Genomic DNA, 17,070 nt, shown 5'->3' with positions numbered 1-17,070 from the left:
TTAATCTTCTAGAATGTCCAGGAGGAAGGACAGCCCACGCTCCAAATTTTGTATCCTCTTAGCTGGAAAGAAGGTGGAACTTTATTTTTCTTGCATCTGTCCCATTTGATTTTAATATTTCTAAAGAGTTTAAAGATTCAAAGAAAAAGAGCCAATTCACCAGCTTCCCTGAGGGAGAATGCCAGAGAAGGCTTTACACTTCCTGAGATTTGTCAGCTTGACTTCCTCTCAACATTGGCACCTGTTGTTACGCCTCTTGGATCTTTGCAGGTCATTGCTGAGTCCTGTCTTCAGCACAGGCCAGGACCCAGCAGCCCATCAGTCTGGAGAAAAGCAAAGTATATTCCACAGGAATATTACAGCCACATAACTTGACAGTGCCATCATTTACCTCCATTGAAGCAAATTTCACACTATTTGCAAATACATTCATTTGATCCCAGCCTATCTGGCCTTGATTTTAAATGGACTAGGAAGTGATGTCACAGGACACTGAGTGCTTCCAAATGCTGCGTATGTCAGTCCTGAAATGTCCTGGAATGTTCCCACACATCCTTTCCTAGAGAGGAAATCATGCATGTCTCTTTCCTAGAGATGTGCATGAGAGCACATTAATAGATGGGGTCTTGTATGTCTGATCAGCTTTGTGTTTAAGTGAAAAAATGTCAAATGATAAAACAGATGCAGAAGGAAAAAAAAAAAAGTGGAGCAAGGAAGGGAGAAAAGCTATGGGGAAATATGTTAAATAATTAGAAAAAGTCTAACCAGAGAGGAAGAAATCCTTTAAAATCTATTTAATAACAAATCAGTTATTATATCTGTCAATACATAAAAAATGAGGTTGCTGACAACTATTCATCCCACAATCTGCAGCATTAATAAGTTATGAAGTATTAAAAAAACTGGGACGCTTTATGCCTAAAACAGTATCATACAAGGACAAGGGAATAAAGCTGAACTAAAACAAAGGACATGATTGTGTTTTGCTGGCAAATAATGACATAAATGAAAAACAAAACCATGGAAACAAACACAACCCCTCCAACCATCAAATAGAAGGAAACATGACTGCCTTGGTTCTTTGGCAGTTAATCAGACACAAATCATGAAGTCAGCACTATCTGACAAAAGTTTTGGATGCATTTGTTATTCCAGGAGTGCTCAGCCCAAACTGCTTATTTTAACAATGAGAAGGAGATGGCAGGGGAGCAGAGGGTTAAAGTGACACTGAGGTAGGAGCTTTGGGATCCAAACCATCCCAAGGCAAACAGCACCATGAGGGACAGAGCCTGAAGGGAAAGCCATTTCTATCCAAGCCTCCCACCCTGCTGCTCTCCTTCCACTGTGAATTCATTTCCCTTACTGCTGCCTCACTAACTAGGAGACAAGACTTTTACTCCTCTGTCACATCCAGGGCTCAAATATTCCCCACTTGCTTTTTTTTTGCACAGCAAACACAGCTGCTAAACCCTCTCTCATGTTCAGCATCTGCCCCACACCTGCACCAGGACATTACTGAATAGGTCTACTCCTGGGACACTCTGCCTTCTCATTCCTGTTCCCAGGGAAAGCAAAGAGTTATTCTTTTGTCAAACAGAAATATTCCTACAACATAAACAGGGCCTGACAAAGACTTCCAAGCAGCACTGCCTGACATCTATCCAGCTTATGCCACAGAAGGCATCCTTGGGCAATTTTGTATTGTTCATTTCACAGGTCTCATCCAATCTCCCCCATTCCCTTCCATGTAAGTGGCTTTAATGCCACGGCCTTGAGCTGCAGTAAGTGAGGGAAGGAACTAATTTTTTTTTTAGTGGGTACAAGTCAGTCAGCAAGCACAGTAGGGAAGTTAGAGCAGAGATGGGGAGGGATCACCTGGTTGGGGTTTTTTTTTCAGCAGAACCTAAAGAGGCTGTATAAGGTAGGGCCTTCTATTTCCTTTAGAAGATGTGCATTAAACAGAGCACTACCCTGATCCCTTTAGGAAGTGGGAGAGTTATGATGGTGCCTTTTCCCTGAGAGCATTTCTAAGCTTTCCTCATAGGAAGCTTTCCTTGTGGTGCATTCTTAAGTAGATCAAATGTAAAGGAAAATCCCAATTCAGAATTAATTGGCATACATTTTTTCAGGAGCTGGAGGGATTTTGAATTTCTTCCTTCTAGATGAACTTACAACACTGCTGCATTTGATGTTGTACCTGTCTGTGGAAGGAGGCAATCACACGACCTGCAGCAAGGCACATCACCCTGGTTTTACCTCTCCACCCTGTTACTCAGAGGCTGCCCAGCCTGGTGCCCATAGCCCACATTTCAGTCCAGCTCGTTCTTGAAGTCTTTTCTTCTGTAGGTGCTGTTCTCACTCTGGAGACAGTGGCATAAAAAGAAAGCCATTTTTGGAATTAACCATTTCCAGCAACGCTGTGCAGCCAGAATCAGCAGCTGAAACAGATACTTGGTGGGGGAATAAGACTCCTTTTTTAAAGGGGTCCAATATCTGGCTTAAAATTTCTTAGTACCTTTAGCTCCAGGATCATCCACACCATGTTCTTGCCTTCTGTTATTTTGTGAAACAAAGCTGAGGTGTTTCTACCATGACACAGACCACTGTCCCCTTGAGTCATGCTCCTGCTCTGGAAAAATGGCTTTCCTCTAAACATGCCCAACCACTGGCACATCCAGTAGTGCCTGAGCAGCAGCACTCTCCATCCAGACATGTATTCCCTGTTCACCTCCCGTCCAGCAGCTCTCTGGGTGCACAGCAAGCTCCATCTGAGTCACACAGTAATAATCATTGCTTATATACAAGATCCCTTGTATATTAATGTCTGGCTGGTAATTTAATGGCACCTCTAGGCATAAACAAAAGTTTATTAAAACAGTAAGTAAAATGTTCCCGAAGACTGGCCTGCATTTTTAATTTTCTATTCAGCATGCCAAAGTACAGAGCCAGCCTTCTTAAGAAAAAGGAAAGCTACAGAGTTAACACCAAGTCACTTTGCACAAGTCAGACATAGCACAGTCTGAAGCAATAGGATGCTTCATTTATTCTCACCCCTTTATTCTAAGCCCCTTTTTTTCTGGTCCTCTTTAGCAATGACAGTCATGAAGAAATTTGAATTATTAGGAAATGTGTACAACTCCAGAAAGCAGCAGCATATTGATTACTACTCATTTTACTTGTCATTTCTCAGCTAGGAAGCCACACAGCAGCTAAAACCTTAAATCCCTCAGTAGTTAGCAGTGCCCACCATAGTTAAGACAGGCATGCTCTGAACCTTGGGCACATAAAAGTAACACCATTCCTCCCCCATGCTTTTCATTCACCAGCTGCTTTTTTTACAAATGATTTAGTGCTCTAAAACCACCAGGTTTCTTTTCTCATAACCTAATCTCTTGAGCTCAGTAAAATGTGTATGCGCTTGCTAATACATATGTTTTAATACATTTACAGTGGGCAAGTAGATGGACACATTTTTTAGACAACATTTAAACAGAAACCTGAACTGATTTTCACATTTTAGATTGAAGTTATGGAGACATAAAAAATTCCAGTAAAAAATTTTTCTGTTGAGAAAATTCTCTGTGGAGATGCTGGAGCAAGCAGCTGTGCTTTTAGCAAGTCTCCTTTTAAATCCCTACCACGCTTTCAGACTGCAGTGACATTCCCCCTCCACTCCTCCACTGTAATTTAGTGTACACTAAGGACCAGGAGGCATTTCTCAGCTCCCAGGGTACATCACCACCTCTCTCCACAGTGAAACACAGCCCCAAGGTGCTCAACTGGCCTCTTGGTTTCACAGAAAGACAACAAGAGCATTCAGACTGAACAGAAATTGCAAACACATGATCCAGCAGGTCCCATCAATGTGAGCATCCACAGAACTTCGGGAGCCTGAAGAAAACAGCTGTTCCCAGCTCTTTGGGACTCCAGTTTTGCTTGGAGCCTCAAAACTTTTGTCATAACCTAGAACGTTTATCTGCTTGCCACCCTCTACAGCTACCTGAAAGGAGGTTGTAGTCAGGTGGGGGTCACTCTCATCTCCCAAGTGACAAGAGAAAATGGCCTCAGGTTGTGTCAGGGAAGGCTGAGATTGGATATTAGGAAAAATTTCTTCACCAAGTGTTGTCAAGCACTGGAACAGTGTAACTGTCATATTTTCTGAAAAATCCCTTCACCAGGGTTTCTTCTCCTGGGAAGCTGAGAAGCCTCAGAAAAGAATGAAAACAATAATTATCTGATTGCTTCTCCTGTGTTTGCTGCTTTGGAATGTGGTCTGGAGATTGTTTACCAACAGGTGCATGTTTGATTGGTTTCCTGTGAATTGTTTTTACTTAATGACCAATCACCTTCAGTTGTGACAGACTCTGAGGAGTCAGTCACGAGTTTTTCATTACCATTCTTGTTAAGCCTTCTGTCTATATCCTTTCTCTTTCTTTAGTATAGTTTTAGTATGGTATTTTTCAATATAATATCATAAAATAATAAATCAGCCCTCTGAGAACACTGAGTCAGTGTTCATCCCTCACCTCATCCTGGGGACCTCACAAACTCAACAGAACAGACTGCGCAGGGAAGTGGTGGAGTCACCATCCCTAAAGGTACATAAAAGACATGTAGAAGTGGCACTTAGAGGAATGGTTTGTGGTGGGCTTGGCAGGGAAACAGGCTGGATGTTCTTAGAGGTCTTTTTCAACCCAAATGATTCTGTGATCAAGGAACTCAAGCAGTTAAGAAGTCACAAACAGCACCAGCACAAATTAGCAAGGAGGAGAAGACTACAACTATCATGGAAAAAAATGCCCAGAATAAATCCTTTAATGCCTATACAGATTTTTTTTTTTTTTCAGAATAAAAACTTATCTGTAAAAAATAAAAGCATTAATTGTGCATTCAACTGCATTTTTAATGCACCATTCTTTAGCTTTTTAATTTTTAGAACAGGTTTTTTTTATATTTAGGAGACAATCTAATGTAAACAGATTTGTTATTGACCTGTTAGCCTTAACCTGCAGTGTCTGCTGTCCTTTATTTATAGCAACATGATTTTAGCTTTTAAGAAAAAACACAGACCCTTGTTCAAGATTAGATATTAAAGCTTTGAGCATTCCTCAGCAAGCACAGGACTCCAAGGCTTGCACAGAAATCTCAGGGTTTTTTTTGGTCTATCAATATTTTGTGGCACTGCTTATGCTAGAAAAAGCAGAAGATAAGGGTCAGGCAACAATGCCAGTGTAAGTGTGATGTGCCCTTTGTGGTATTTCTCATTTCCAGTTACAAAATCAGGGCTGATATGTTATCTGTCATAAAATGCTGCCACAAAATATTCAGACATAATGGACTAGATATGCAAACAAGAGCTTGCATTATCTGGCCCAGAACTTAAAATTAGGCAAATTAACACTGCCTTTGCAGCCTTCAGACTCAACCTGGCAGTAAGTCCCTGAAATCCTCACAGAGGTCAAGAGGTCTTCCACATGGGATGGCAATTCTTATTCAAACCATTCCCTCATATAAGACATTCAGTGTAAGTCTCTCTTTTCTTCTAGAGAGGAGTGTTTAGGATCCTCACCGTTAAAGGCAAGAATTCCTTCCCATTTTAGCATTTTTAAATCTCCACAGTTGTGATTCCATCCATCCTTAATATCACACTGTCTATGCAAGGTCCACCTTTCATCTGCCCTGCAGACCAGCTGTAAAGACACAAGAACTGAAATTTTAGCCCCAGTTCAACAGAGCACTCACACACATATTTCAGGTGCTGGTGAAGAGGCTGATTTACCTAAATGCTCTGCTGAGTTAAAGACCTGTGACCTTATATCATATGCAACTTTAAATTGAGCTAGTGGCAGCTATAGATATATGCACTGACATAAACCACTAGCTTTTTCATTCCAGGAACTGAAGGGAAAAAAGAAAACGCTGGTCAGAGTCTGGAAGCTTTGCATATTCATACTTCTCACAGTTGTTAAGTGTTTGAAAATTCAGGTAATGAGCATACAATACTCAGGCTGCCTTTGTATTGCTTGGGGGTTTGCCATTCTAGTAATATTTCTACAGAAACCCTTCTATCAAGACAGGGTTTTTTTGCCCTCAAATTGAATTAGCACTTGTACATTGAAGTTTTCAACATCACCCATAAGATTTTTCAACTTGTCAAAAGAATCTGCATGGTCTCTAACCATGAATAAAAATGATTTCAGATATCATCTTTATTTCAAGTTTTATTTCCTGGGATTAATCTAATTGATTGTGCTGGTGGCTTGTTGAACAGCTGCTGAAATAAACAGGCTATTTGTCTTTCTATGTAAACATATGGGTACCTGGTTTAATTAAAGTTCATACCAGTGTTGAGGGGAAAAACATCCAACAATAACAAAAAAGTACCCTGTTTTCCAAACTGACACCATACACCTGAAATAGCAAGAACTCTCTTAATTTTCCTCCTGCTGATTTTAATCAATCTTTTATCATATAGACAAAAATAAAGTCCAGCAGACCATATATAACCTCATTTTTTAAATATACATCCAGATGCTCACACAAGGTATGCATGGTTTTCTCCTCAACAAATAGGAATAACCCCATAAACATTTACTTCAACATAATTCTCACTTTTTTCTTAGAAGAACTAATCTTGTTTTGCATCTTTGATTACAATCCCATTAACCCTTTTTATGGCTTCTTAACAGACCAGGGTCTACACCAAAGACTGGAGGTAAAGTACAGTGAAATGCAAATAGTTCTGGGCAGCTCCCAGCTGCAAATGTTTACATTTTTACTTTCCCCAGGTATCTCTAGTGCAGAAAATAGCATTGCCAATAGGAAATAAAAGGAATAAATAGTTCCAAGTAATTCTTCATAAACTCTTTTTAAAAAATTATTTAGTTGCTTTTAGATCCTTAGGCATCTTGATTTCCTTAGCTGTTCTCATACACATAATCAAAAAATTATGGGCTGGCATGGAGATAATATAAGTGTAAGTAGGTGGAGCCTCTAACACCGGGGTGGAATTGGGCAAAAATAATTGCTTCTGTAATAGGATGATGGCAAATAATAGGTACATACAAGATCAGTTATTAATAGCCTTTTTATGCATAGATAAGCACCACTCTAAGCAGCATGCATGTGCACAAATGAAATATTAATAAGCAGCACACAGTTGTGTCCAAACAGAGGGAAAGCTCCACAGATAAGACTTAGAATCACTAAATTATTTAGGTTGGAAAATACCTTTAGGATCGAGTCCAACCCATAACCCAGCACTGCCAGGTGCATCAGTAAAACACATCCCTAAGTGTCACATTTACACATCTTTTAAGCACCTCCAGGGATGGTGACTCCACCACTACCCTGGGCAGCCCGTTCCAATGCCTGACAACACTTTTGAAGAAGACATTTTTCCTAATATCCAACCTAAACCTCCCCTGGTGCAGCCTGAAGCCGTTTTCTCTGGTCCAGGCACTCGTTACCTGGGAGAAGAGACTGACCCCTATTCAGCAACAGCCTTCTTTCAGGGAGTGTAGAGAGTGGTAAGGTCTCCCCTGAGCCTCCTTTTCTCCAAATCTACCACTAAACAGCTAAAAATTTCAGAAAGACAGCAAAGACTTGAGAAGAGGCACAACCCAAGCTATGGTTGCTGAAAGTTATTCATTTAATGGCAAAAGAAAGCTATTCCCATTTTCTCAGATCAGTGTATAATTTGGGGGGCTGTCTATCTTGGGATAGCCTATTTTTACCCTTAATGAAGGAACATAAAAATTCTAATCAGTTTTCAAATCTCAGGAGTCCAAAGAGAATTTGCATATCTGCATAAAGAAGGACCTGGTACAGAAGAATAAAACAGGAATCTTTTGGATTACACAAACTCAGGTGGGATGCTGCTGTGGTCAGTTCCCCAACAGGATTGAGCACAGTTGGTAAGACCTACCTTCTTTCAACCCCTCCTCTGGAATGATGCCAGCTGTAATTATACATTATAATGAGCAAGAATCTTGAATTCACAGTAGAGCAGTGAAGTTGTTTCTTCTCACCTTCAGTAATGTATTTCTGCCCTCCTTCATCATCTTTGCTGTGTTGTTTTGTAGTTTATGTCAAACAAGTCTCATTCTTCTCATTACAGACAAAAATCTCTGCTTGTTGAAGTGCTGAGAGAGCTAATTCTCGTTGTTCTCACTTGTTACAGAAAACCTCCTGCCAAAGGAACCGTTTGGCTTAAAATATTGTAAACAACCTCTCCTCCTTTTCCCACCACCACAGCTTGCTTTCAAGGAGTCTGTTTTCATAAACAGCACGTCTTGTCTGCTCAAAACAGCATAACTGGGAGTTGCCATTTCAAATACATTTCTAGAAGATGGCAGCAAAGGAATACCTTGACAGACTAATGATGACCTCCTGCAAGTCAGGCACTTAAAAGGCTCATTTCTCTGGTTAGCAGATTAAAAAGTAATGGCTGAGTGGCACTGCTTCCACTGACTTGTCAAGGGTAAACCTGCCCTGTGGGCTACTGTGGAAATAACACCCAAACTCACCATGGAGGTGGCTACCAAATAAGTCAGTCTGACTGGGGGGTATGAAAAACACACGTTAATGCCAGCTTCCAGCAGACTGCAGAAAAGACTGAAGCTAGACCAAAAAATACAGACCTGTTTTTTTCATCCCACACTTTGCCTTCGTAATGCCCATGGATTTCTACAGCGTTTCTTCCAAGTTAAAAGCAGGGTGGGAAGGTTGAGCTTTGTTAAGGAGAAAAGCTGTCTTTGTATCTGTCTGGGTGTTTCACCTGGTGCCTAAGTGCTAGTCTCTTAAAATACAAATGCACACAAGCACAAAAGATATTAAAAAAAAACCCTAACTGTAGTTATTTAAACAAATCTGTATAATTCCTGAAGCAAGTAGAAGGGGCAGAAAATGCCTCATGCCCATGACTTAGAAATTCACTGACCTGTGGTCTTGCACCTAGATTACCATCACTCAGCCCAAGCATTTGAACTGGAGGTAAAAATGAAGTTCACTCTTTGAATTTGATTTATCTTGCAGATTTCAAAACTGAGGAGAAAACCTTGGTAGAAAAGGTGAAAAGTGAAATCTTGATTCTATTCAGGTTAATAGAGAAGGTACTCTCGACAACTGAAGTTAATCCTGGATTTAGTTTCCAAATTCCAAGTTCTGACCTCATGGGAGTCCCATGACCACTTCTCAAAGTATCAGAGACCAACACACTTCTGCTAAAATAACCTCTGCATCTGAGTGCAGGGATTGCTCACATTGCCCAGTCATACCAGCAGGTGCTGGGTGATGTTGAGTGAATTAAATTAAATTAATTTTCCCTTGGACAAAACATGCACTAAAGCCCACTAAGCTTCTCCAGGTAGGAGTGAACAAAGCCATATGCAAGGAGGTAGAGCTGTTCCCCAGAGATCATGATTAGTGTTTAAAAAGGGGAGAGCAGGAGGAATTGCCCTAAAAAGCAAATTGTTTTTCCACATAAGCAGGGAAAAAAAACCCCAAAAAACAAAACAACAGAATAAACAGCAAACTTAAACCAACTGAAATGATGCTAATGAAGCTATGATTAACCAGTGTTGGGCTTGGTATGTAGGAGGACACTTGCAATACCATCAGCTTCCAGACAGGCATTTTTCATTAGGCTTTGTGCTGTTTACTAATAAGAAGGAAGTTTTTGCCATCTTTGAGTGAGATACCTGGGTATCACAGAATCATGGAATGGTTGAGTTGGAAGGTGACCTTGAAGATCATCTGGTTCACCCCCCTGCCATGGGCAGGGATGTGTAGGGCAGGATGTGTCCTAGAGGCTGTTCATTTGTGTTCCCCATCCCTGCCCACCCACTAGAGGGTTTTGAGAAGTTCCTGCCTTTGTTTTCTATTTTACCTGCTGTGTTACCCTCCATCTCCTGAAGTTGCACTGGGTTACTATTTATTCATCACTTTGCTTTATTAACACGCAGTTCAGGTTTTCACCTACGTTGGATGTTTTGCAACCACGAAATAAGGATCTAAAAATTCAAAAGACACAAGAGTGTAAAGAACCTTTCAGGCACCTTCTGCTTTCTGAAGAAGCCTCAGCAGATAGAGCAGTTCAGCAGCGCAGAGCTGTTACCTGTGACCTAAAATAGCTTCTAACGCAGCAAATTATTTTAGGTATCAACATTGTTATGCTGGAATAAATGCAGAGCTCTTTCTACATTTTTGTCATGTTCTGATAAAATCCCAGCTCTGACAGGATATCTTGACTAAAGAGTCCACATGAAATATGTTGCTAATTATTTATACACCTCTTCAAAGGCTCAGTGCTGCTACTTGTACTTCTTGCTACTCTTACCTACCCAGGCCCTAAAGCTGTTTTTCAATCACTGAACTGAAACCCCCTTAGAGTAACAAGTTTATAATAGAGGTTCATAAACCTGGCAGTGATTAACAGCACAGGTTAATCAAATGGGTGTAGAACAGGCTTTTCCTCCTTTTTTCTTTAAAGGAAACTGGCCCCAAGTGTTTTTCCCTTTTTTGCTATGTGGAAATAAATTTGCAATTAACTTTTACTGATTGGTGTCGTAGCAGCCTCCGAAGACCCCAGCCAGAAGCCAGCACTTGTTGTGCTTCTCAGCACATAAATGTGCACCAAAGGACAGCAGTCACCCTGAAGAGCTGAGAGCTCAGCACCATCCCTCAGTTGAGCTCCAGGGGCCAGGGATGGGCCCTGCCAGGACCCACTCCTGCATGGAAAAGAGCAGGCAGCCTCATGCTTGTGTCACCCTCGTGACTAAAGCTGCTTGAGGATTCAAAATAATTAAGAGAAGTTGTCCTCCACTGACATAAGAGGTTGGTCAGCTTCTAATGAAAATCAAAACGATCAAGTCCACCTACTGCCAAATCTCCAGTGTTCAATTCACTCCAAGACCAACAGGGACACCCAGGGAATTACCTGATTTCAGCCGTTTGCAATCAGACTCTCATAGAACATGACAGAGTAACAACAGGAAAAATGAATTTGTGGTGATGACCAGGCTGGATGGGCCTAGGAAGTCTGAGCTTCCCAAAACTTAGAGCCAGTAAGAAACTCCAAACAGAAAACAGCTATCAGTGGCTGGTTTCTAAACCCTGAACCCATTGTTTATCAGTCAGTAGCCACAGCGTTTTTGTTTAGGATTTTCTGGAGCATGATCTTGAAATAAATGGGACTAAAATCTTGATTCAATTCCAATTGAGAAAAAAAAGTAAATTCCTGGACCGCATTAGCTAAATGCAAAGACAAAAAAACCCTTTTGAATTAGCACTGAAATGTATATTGGCTTCACCTCACTAAGTCAGAGGGATTTTTTCCTTATGTTAATTGCTTCCAAAAATTGCAGACTCCAACCACCCAGAGTCTGGGTGTGTGACAGACTGAACCTAAACACCCAAGACCTTCTCCCAGGACTCTCCCTTGCAGTTTTGCAAACCCAGACTTCCCTCACTACCAGCTGAGTTTATGATAACAGAACCACCACATTGATCCAGAGCAAACTCATCCTCCTGCTTGACAGCTCTGCCTCCTCTTGAGGTCCTGGCAGTCACAGGAGCAGCAAGCACCCCTCATCCCCTGCCTGTGTCCGTGGCCTGCTGGGACCTCTCCCTTCTCTCCAGCTGTCAGTGCTCAGGACTGGAGCACCCAGGTGCTGCTATGGGGGCAAAGTTAAACTGTGCAAGTAATGACTGCCATGGGGTCACTCTGCTCCCTTACCCTCATCCCAGCCACTCATCAGGATGTATTTTTAATGCTTAGATTTTCATGTTTCTATAGCCCTCCTCTATTTCACTTTTTTTTTTGTGTGATGAGCATGAGATTTTTTTGTACCAGGAAACCAGAAGAGTGATTGAGACCTGAGGTAGAAGAGAGTAAGCATCAGTACCGAGTTCTTGGATGTGCTATTCCATACCTTGGACCAATCCTGAAGGAAGATTTTCCTTTCACAAAAAGTTTTAAAACCCCACCCCTTAGAGCACCAACTCTCACCACAGCAGAGGAACAAAAGCCTTCATCCTGAAGAAGCAGTGGTTTACTTTTTACCCTCTCACACCAAGTACTCTCTGTCCTCTACTGCTTTTTCTGTGAAACACAGACCACTCTAAATAACAAAAGTTACCCTCAGAAGGCATCTGCTTCCTTCTCATATCCTGCACTGCCATCACCTGTGATCCCACCATCCTCTTCCTGCTTTAAAACGCTGTTCTCACTTTTCATGACAGATCATAGCAATCAAGCATGGATTAAGAAAAAAAAACCTTATTTGCACATAAACATAAACTATTGATAGACTTCAAGCAAGTTCTGAACAGTAAAATTTAGCAATCTAAAAGAGACATAAAGACAAAGATGTTTCTCTTTCAAATAATGGCTCAATTTCTCATTTGTGGCCTGTGCAAAACTGTTGGTGGTGATTTATCTAAAAGGGGATATTTTCTTTTCCTTGCTCCTACTTAAACTGACAAAGAGGGGGAAGAAAGGAGCTGGCAAGGACATCCCAAAACCTGAAATAATTTTTTGTTAAGTTATAGTTGGGAGTAGGTTTCCTTACTGTTGGAAAGGTTTCAAAAATGATATTACAGTCCTAACCTGAGCTATGCTATAACCTGAAATCTTAATATTCTGATGGGAGCCAGTATAGGATTTAAGGTCCAATTCATACATACATTTACTAACAAACCAGGGAAGTGCTAACTTACATAGGAATTTCTGCTTGCATAACATAGAGGGATGACAATTTCAAGAGGTAACTGCACACACTAAAGGACTGAGTTTTTGTAGTCTCCGGTTCATCAGCAATTTCTTTAATGGGAAAAGAAAAAATAAGCAAACTTCCCCACCAAAATAAGACTGCAAATTCCACTAAGCGGTTCCTTAGTTTTAGTACTACTACTACAGCTTGTCTCTCCTCTAGGTTCAGCTCAAACTCCAATTTGATAGCTGGTCTTTCACTCGGCAGGAGCCTTGCCCCCAAAAATGCACCAGTCCTGCTTTCCTCTTTCATTTCCTTTTGCTCTGCAGAGGCCAGTGGCACCTTAAATCCCCAAGTTCAAGGAAAACCAGCATCTGTTCATACAGATACAGAGATCTGTTGTTTTCTACCATTTTACTGGGCACAGCTCAATTCATGAAAATAAATAAAAAACAACAAAAAAAAAAAAGTTGATTGTTGCAATGAAATCTTACCTTACAACAGGTAAGGCAACACAACACAAACTCAAACAGTGAACTGCAGCCTGTTTTGAAGGCAAATGGAACACTGGACTGCCTCTTTAAAACAGATAGTCTTGCCAAAGAGCAGCACATCTCAGCTCTCAGAAGAAAGCTACCCAGCTATTCCCAGGTCTGGCTGAATTTTTAAAGAATGCTGAAATGTTTGGAGCAGTCACACATGTATTAAGGCTGCAAAGATGCTTCCAATTCACTCTGGTTTTTTCTGACTTAAAATGGAATAAATAAAAGCAAAACCTAGTCATGTACCTTTGCTGAATTAAGGTTTCTTCCCTCCCCCTTTAACCAACCTGGCTTCTTTATATATGGATAGTGGGCTTGGTTAGAGTCAAGGTTGTCACCATTGTCACCACTTCAGTGCATGTGTAAAATCAGTGTCAAAATGTTACCAAAGAGATATATTGTGCAGGTTCAGAAGAAAGTCTGCTATCCCCTGCAACATCATCCATTTTTATTATACCACATTATAAATTACATTTTTCATCGTGTATCTTAGGCATGGAAAATAAATGCACTAACCCTCTAAAAATAAGATTCCTCACTAAAACTCTCTATAGAAGATACCAGTCCAGAGCACACATTTACAGCTACATCATAAATCTTTGGTAAAAATGGGATTTATAAAAGCTGTGCTGACACAGCTTATCTACAAGATTCTGAAAACGACAGCCATGTGCAGAGAGCTCACCCTGCTAAAGCACAGCTGTATGAATATTGAACATCAAACCCCACACAGGTCCTCTGACCTCTGCAGCAGCTCCCAAACCACCCCTGCCTGCCTCCCTTCCCAAGCCAGGCTCCCACCCACAGCTGGAGCACAACTGTGAATCAAACAGAGCAAAACTCTTCCCATCACTTCCTTTCCCTCACTTTCCTGCAGGAAGATATTCTTTCCACCCACCTGTTCTGGGTCTTTCTCACCACCACCTTTTAGTATCTAAAGCAGCTGGGCCTTGCTAATTGATGAACTCCAGTGGCTTTGACCTGCAGGCATGTAGCCCTTCCTTGTCAGCTTCCTGAACTTTTCTGGTCTTCTGGTCCATTTTTAATTATTCTGAGCAAAAACCTTCTTTAGCACTTGACACAAGCCCTGCAAAATACTGGGACATGCCATGGAACATCCTCCTGGGGACACAGCAGGGCATCAGGTATTAGAGAGATGTGAAGTAAGAACTCAACCCTGTTTCATTCCAAGATACACCTCTTGCATCATCCCTGCAGTAGCTGAGTCCCAACACTCTGCTGGGCACCTGAAGGAGGACTTGCTTTTGGCTCTGGTTGAGGAGAGGAATTTTCCCAATTCCCCAGAAACAGGCAGTAGTGCCAGGCACCCAGAAGATGCAGCCCTACCCTCTGGAAGCACTTCCAGGAGGAGTCACCCTTCCCAGAGCAAACTTTGAGGGCTCCCCAGAGGCATGGGAACACAGATGAGCTCTGGCTGTCGCTGTCCCCCGTGACCCTAAAGTATCACCAGGACCAGGGAGGGAGAAGCAGGAGAAAGGGAAGGGCCGGGGGAATCCTGGTCCTGAACTCACCTCTCCAGCGCCTGGGCTGCCTCGACCTCTCGGGAAAACAAACAATCACCACATAAACGAAACAAAGCAAAACCAAAACAACCCCCTCCCCCAAAAGCCCCAAACCTTCCACTCACTAGCACAAACGGCATTTAACTTTCTGACTGCCCCAGCCGTGTTTATGTGGATGGGAGGGGGCGGCGCATCCCATCCCACCCCACCCTCTCCTCCCGCCTCTGCCTTGGAAAGCCCCGCGGGACCCCGCCCCACTCCGAGCAGGGCACTCCCGAGTGCATCCCCCTCACTAAAAGCCATCGCACAGCTGTCAGCACTTACAGCAGACAGCTTCAAATGGTTGTAAAAGCTTCTTCAGATCCAACCTCCACGTTCAGAAATATGCACGGACATTATTAAAAATTATATCAAGCAAAAAAAAAAAAAGGGAAACTCTACTCTTAATAAAAACTCTAATTATCCACACAAAACTAACAAAAAAAAACCCCAACACCACAAAAAGCCAAAAATCCTCCCCATAATTTTGGCCTACTTTGGGCTAGAGTGTCAGGAGCCCGCAGGAACATTTTCAAAGGCAGGCACTGTTTGGAAGTGTTTCCTCCTCTCATGGGTGTGCAGCAACAAATTCACTTACCCAAGGAAACATGCTGGCCTAAACAAGGAAAGCAAAATGCATTTTACTCAAGTAAGTTCAACGTGTCATGGCACCTACCAGGCAACAGAACTGCTGAGGGTTTAACAAGCAAAAATATTATTTGATTCTACATTTTTTATATATTCACAGCAATAGACTCAGAGTCACACATGTGCAGCTTGATGATTTGAAGGGTTTCAAATGACAGCATCTTAGGGGTGTCCCAGGTCTTCCCCATCAAAACAAACATTAAAGCAGTTAAACATGAATTTAGTTCGCTCCAATTCAGCAAAATATTTAGAGTAGGATGTGTGGATAGAAGCTCTTGTGAGTAAATGCCTCTACAGAAGTTTGTGTTACATGCTATGGACTAAGTTGTCTGCATTTTAAACTCTGCTTTGGATTGGCTGTACAAATGTCTGTCAATTATTAATCTCCTGCTTTTTTTTTTTTTTTTCTGGGCATCATTTTTTTCTTTCTTCAGTTTTTCTTTACCTTCACAGTACCATTTTCTGAGCTGTCTCCTTTCCTGCGTGTCTGTGTGTTTGCAGTTCTTAACACAGAACCATTTAATAAGCTTTGATGTTCCTGGCAAAACTCCCATTGATCGTCTTGATTGCCTTTGTAAGAGATTTCACCGGAATTCGATGGCTGTCTCAGGACTGGGGAAGACACGTGATAACACACTCCCAACCCGCTGCTTCCAGCAGGAAATGTTGATACCAGCTGCAGATGTATTTCACAACTTGATTTCACTTTATCAACAGTCTTCAAAACGTACAATACTTCATTTATAAAAAGGGATAGGGAGCATTGGTGGATGTCTGTCGATGCTCTGTGAGGGAAGGGAAGGGAAGGGAAGGGAAGGGAAGGGAAGGGAAGGGAAGGGAAGGGAAGGGAAGGGAAGGGAAGGGAAGGGAAGGGAAGGGCTTTGGTGTGTGCCCAGAGGTTGTACAAAAGGTGGAAAGCATTTCTGCTGAATTTGAACCAATATAAAATGAAGAGGATTTGTGATTAGCTTTGAATAAAGCTTGGCCAAGTGAGTCTGCCCACATGTAAGGTGGACACCCCCCAACATTATCATTGCTGTTCTGCACAGATTTATCTACTGGAAATTAAAGCCTGGTTTTCAAGGACTAGGTCTGAGCTTAGTGCACCTGGCCTTGCAGGGATGGATGCTCCAGCACACATCTGATATTTCCATCCTGATAGGTGCTGGTCCTAGTGGTGCTTCCCCACCAGTCAGGTTCCAGTCCCACCATGCTCTGTGTGTGTGAATATTGAATCAAAGGGAGAAAACAGAATGATTCCCAGACATTTTCCACCACACATTCATGGATGAGTCCATGCCAGACCTCCCAAAACTACAGAGACTGTGAAAGCACAGTCCATGGCGTGGCACACACCAAATACCACAGGCCACATGACCCTGTCTCCCTAAATTAGTATTTTAACACACTATTTAATGGCTCAGAGGTACAACACAGTTACACAACTGTGCCTGCTCAAAAACATGAGGTTTTCATCACCTTTTCCAATGTGTATCAACTGTCACAGTTTTTTCTTTCTGGCTGCAAGGAGAAGGCTGCCTGGTCAATCCTGGGGACCTGTAAAGAGATCAGCCAACACCTTGTATGGCAGAAGGGGGACAAAAG

This window comes from Agelaius phoeniceus, chromosome 4 (assembly GCF_051311805.1).
Source record: "Agelaius phoeniceus isolate bAgePho1 chromosome 4, bAgePho1.hap1, whole genome shotgun sequence".
NCBI classification, from domain to species: Eukaryota; Metazoa; Chordata; class Aves; order Passeriformes; family Icteridae; genus Agelaius; species Agelaius phoeniceus.
The sequence above is the reverse complement of the archived record's forward strand: the minus strand, read 5'-3'. Positions refer to the sequence as shown.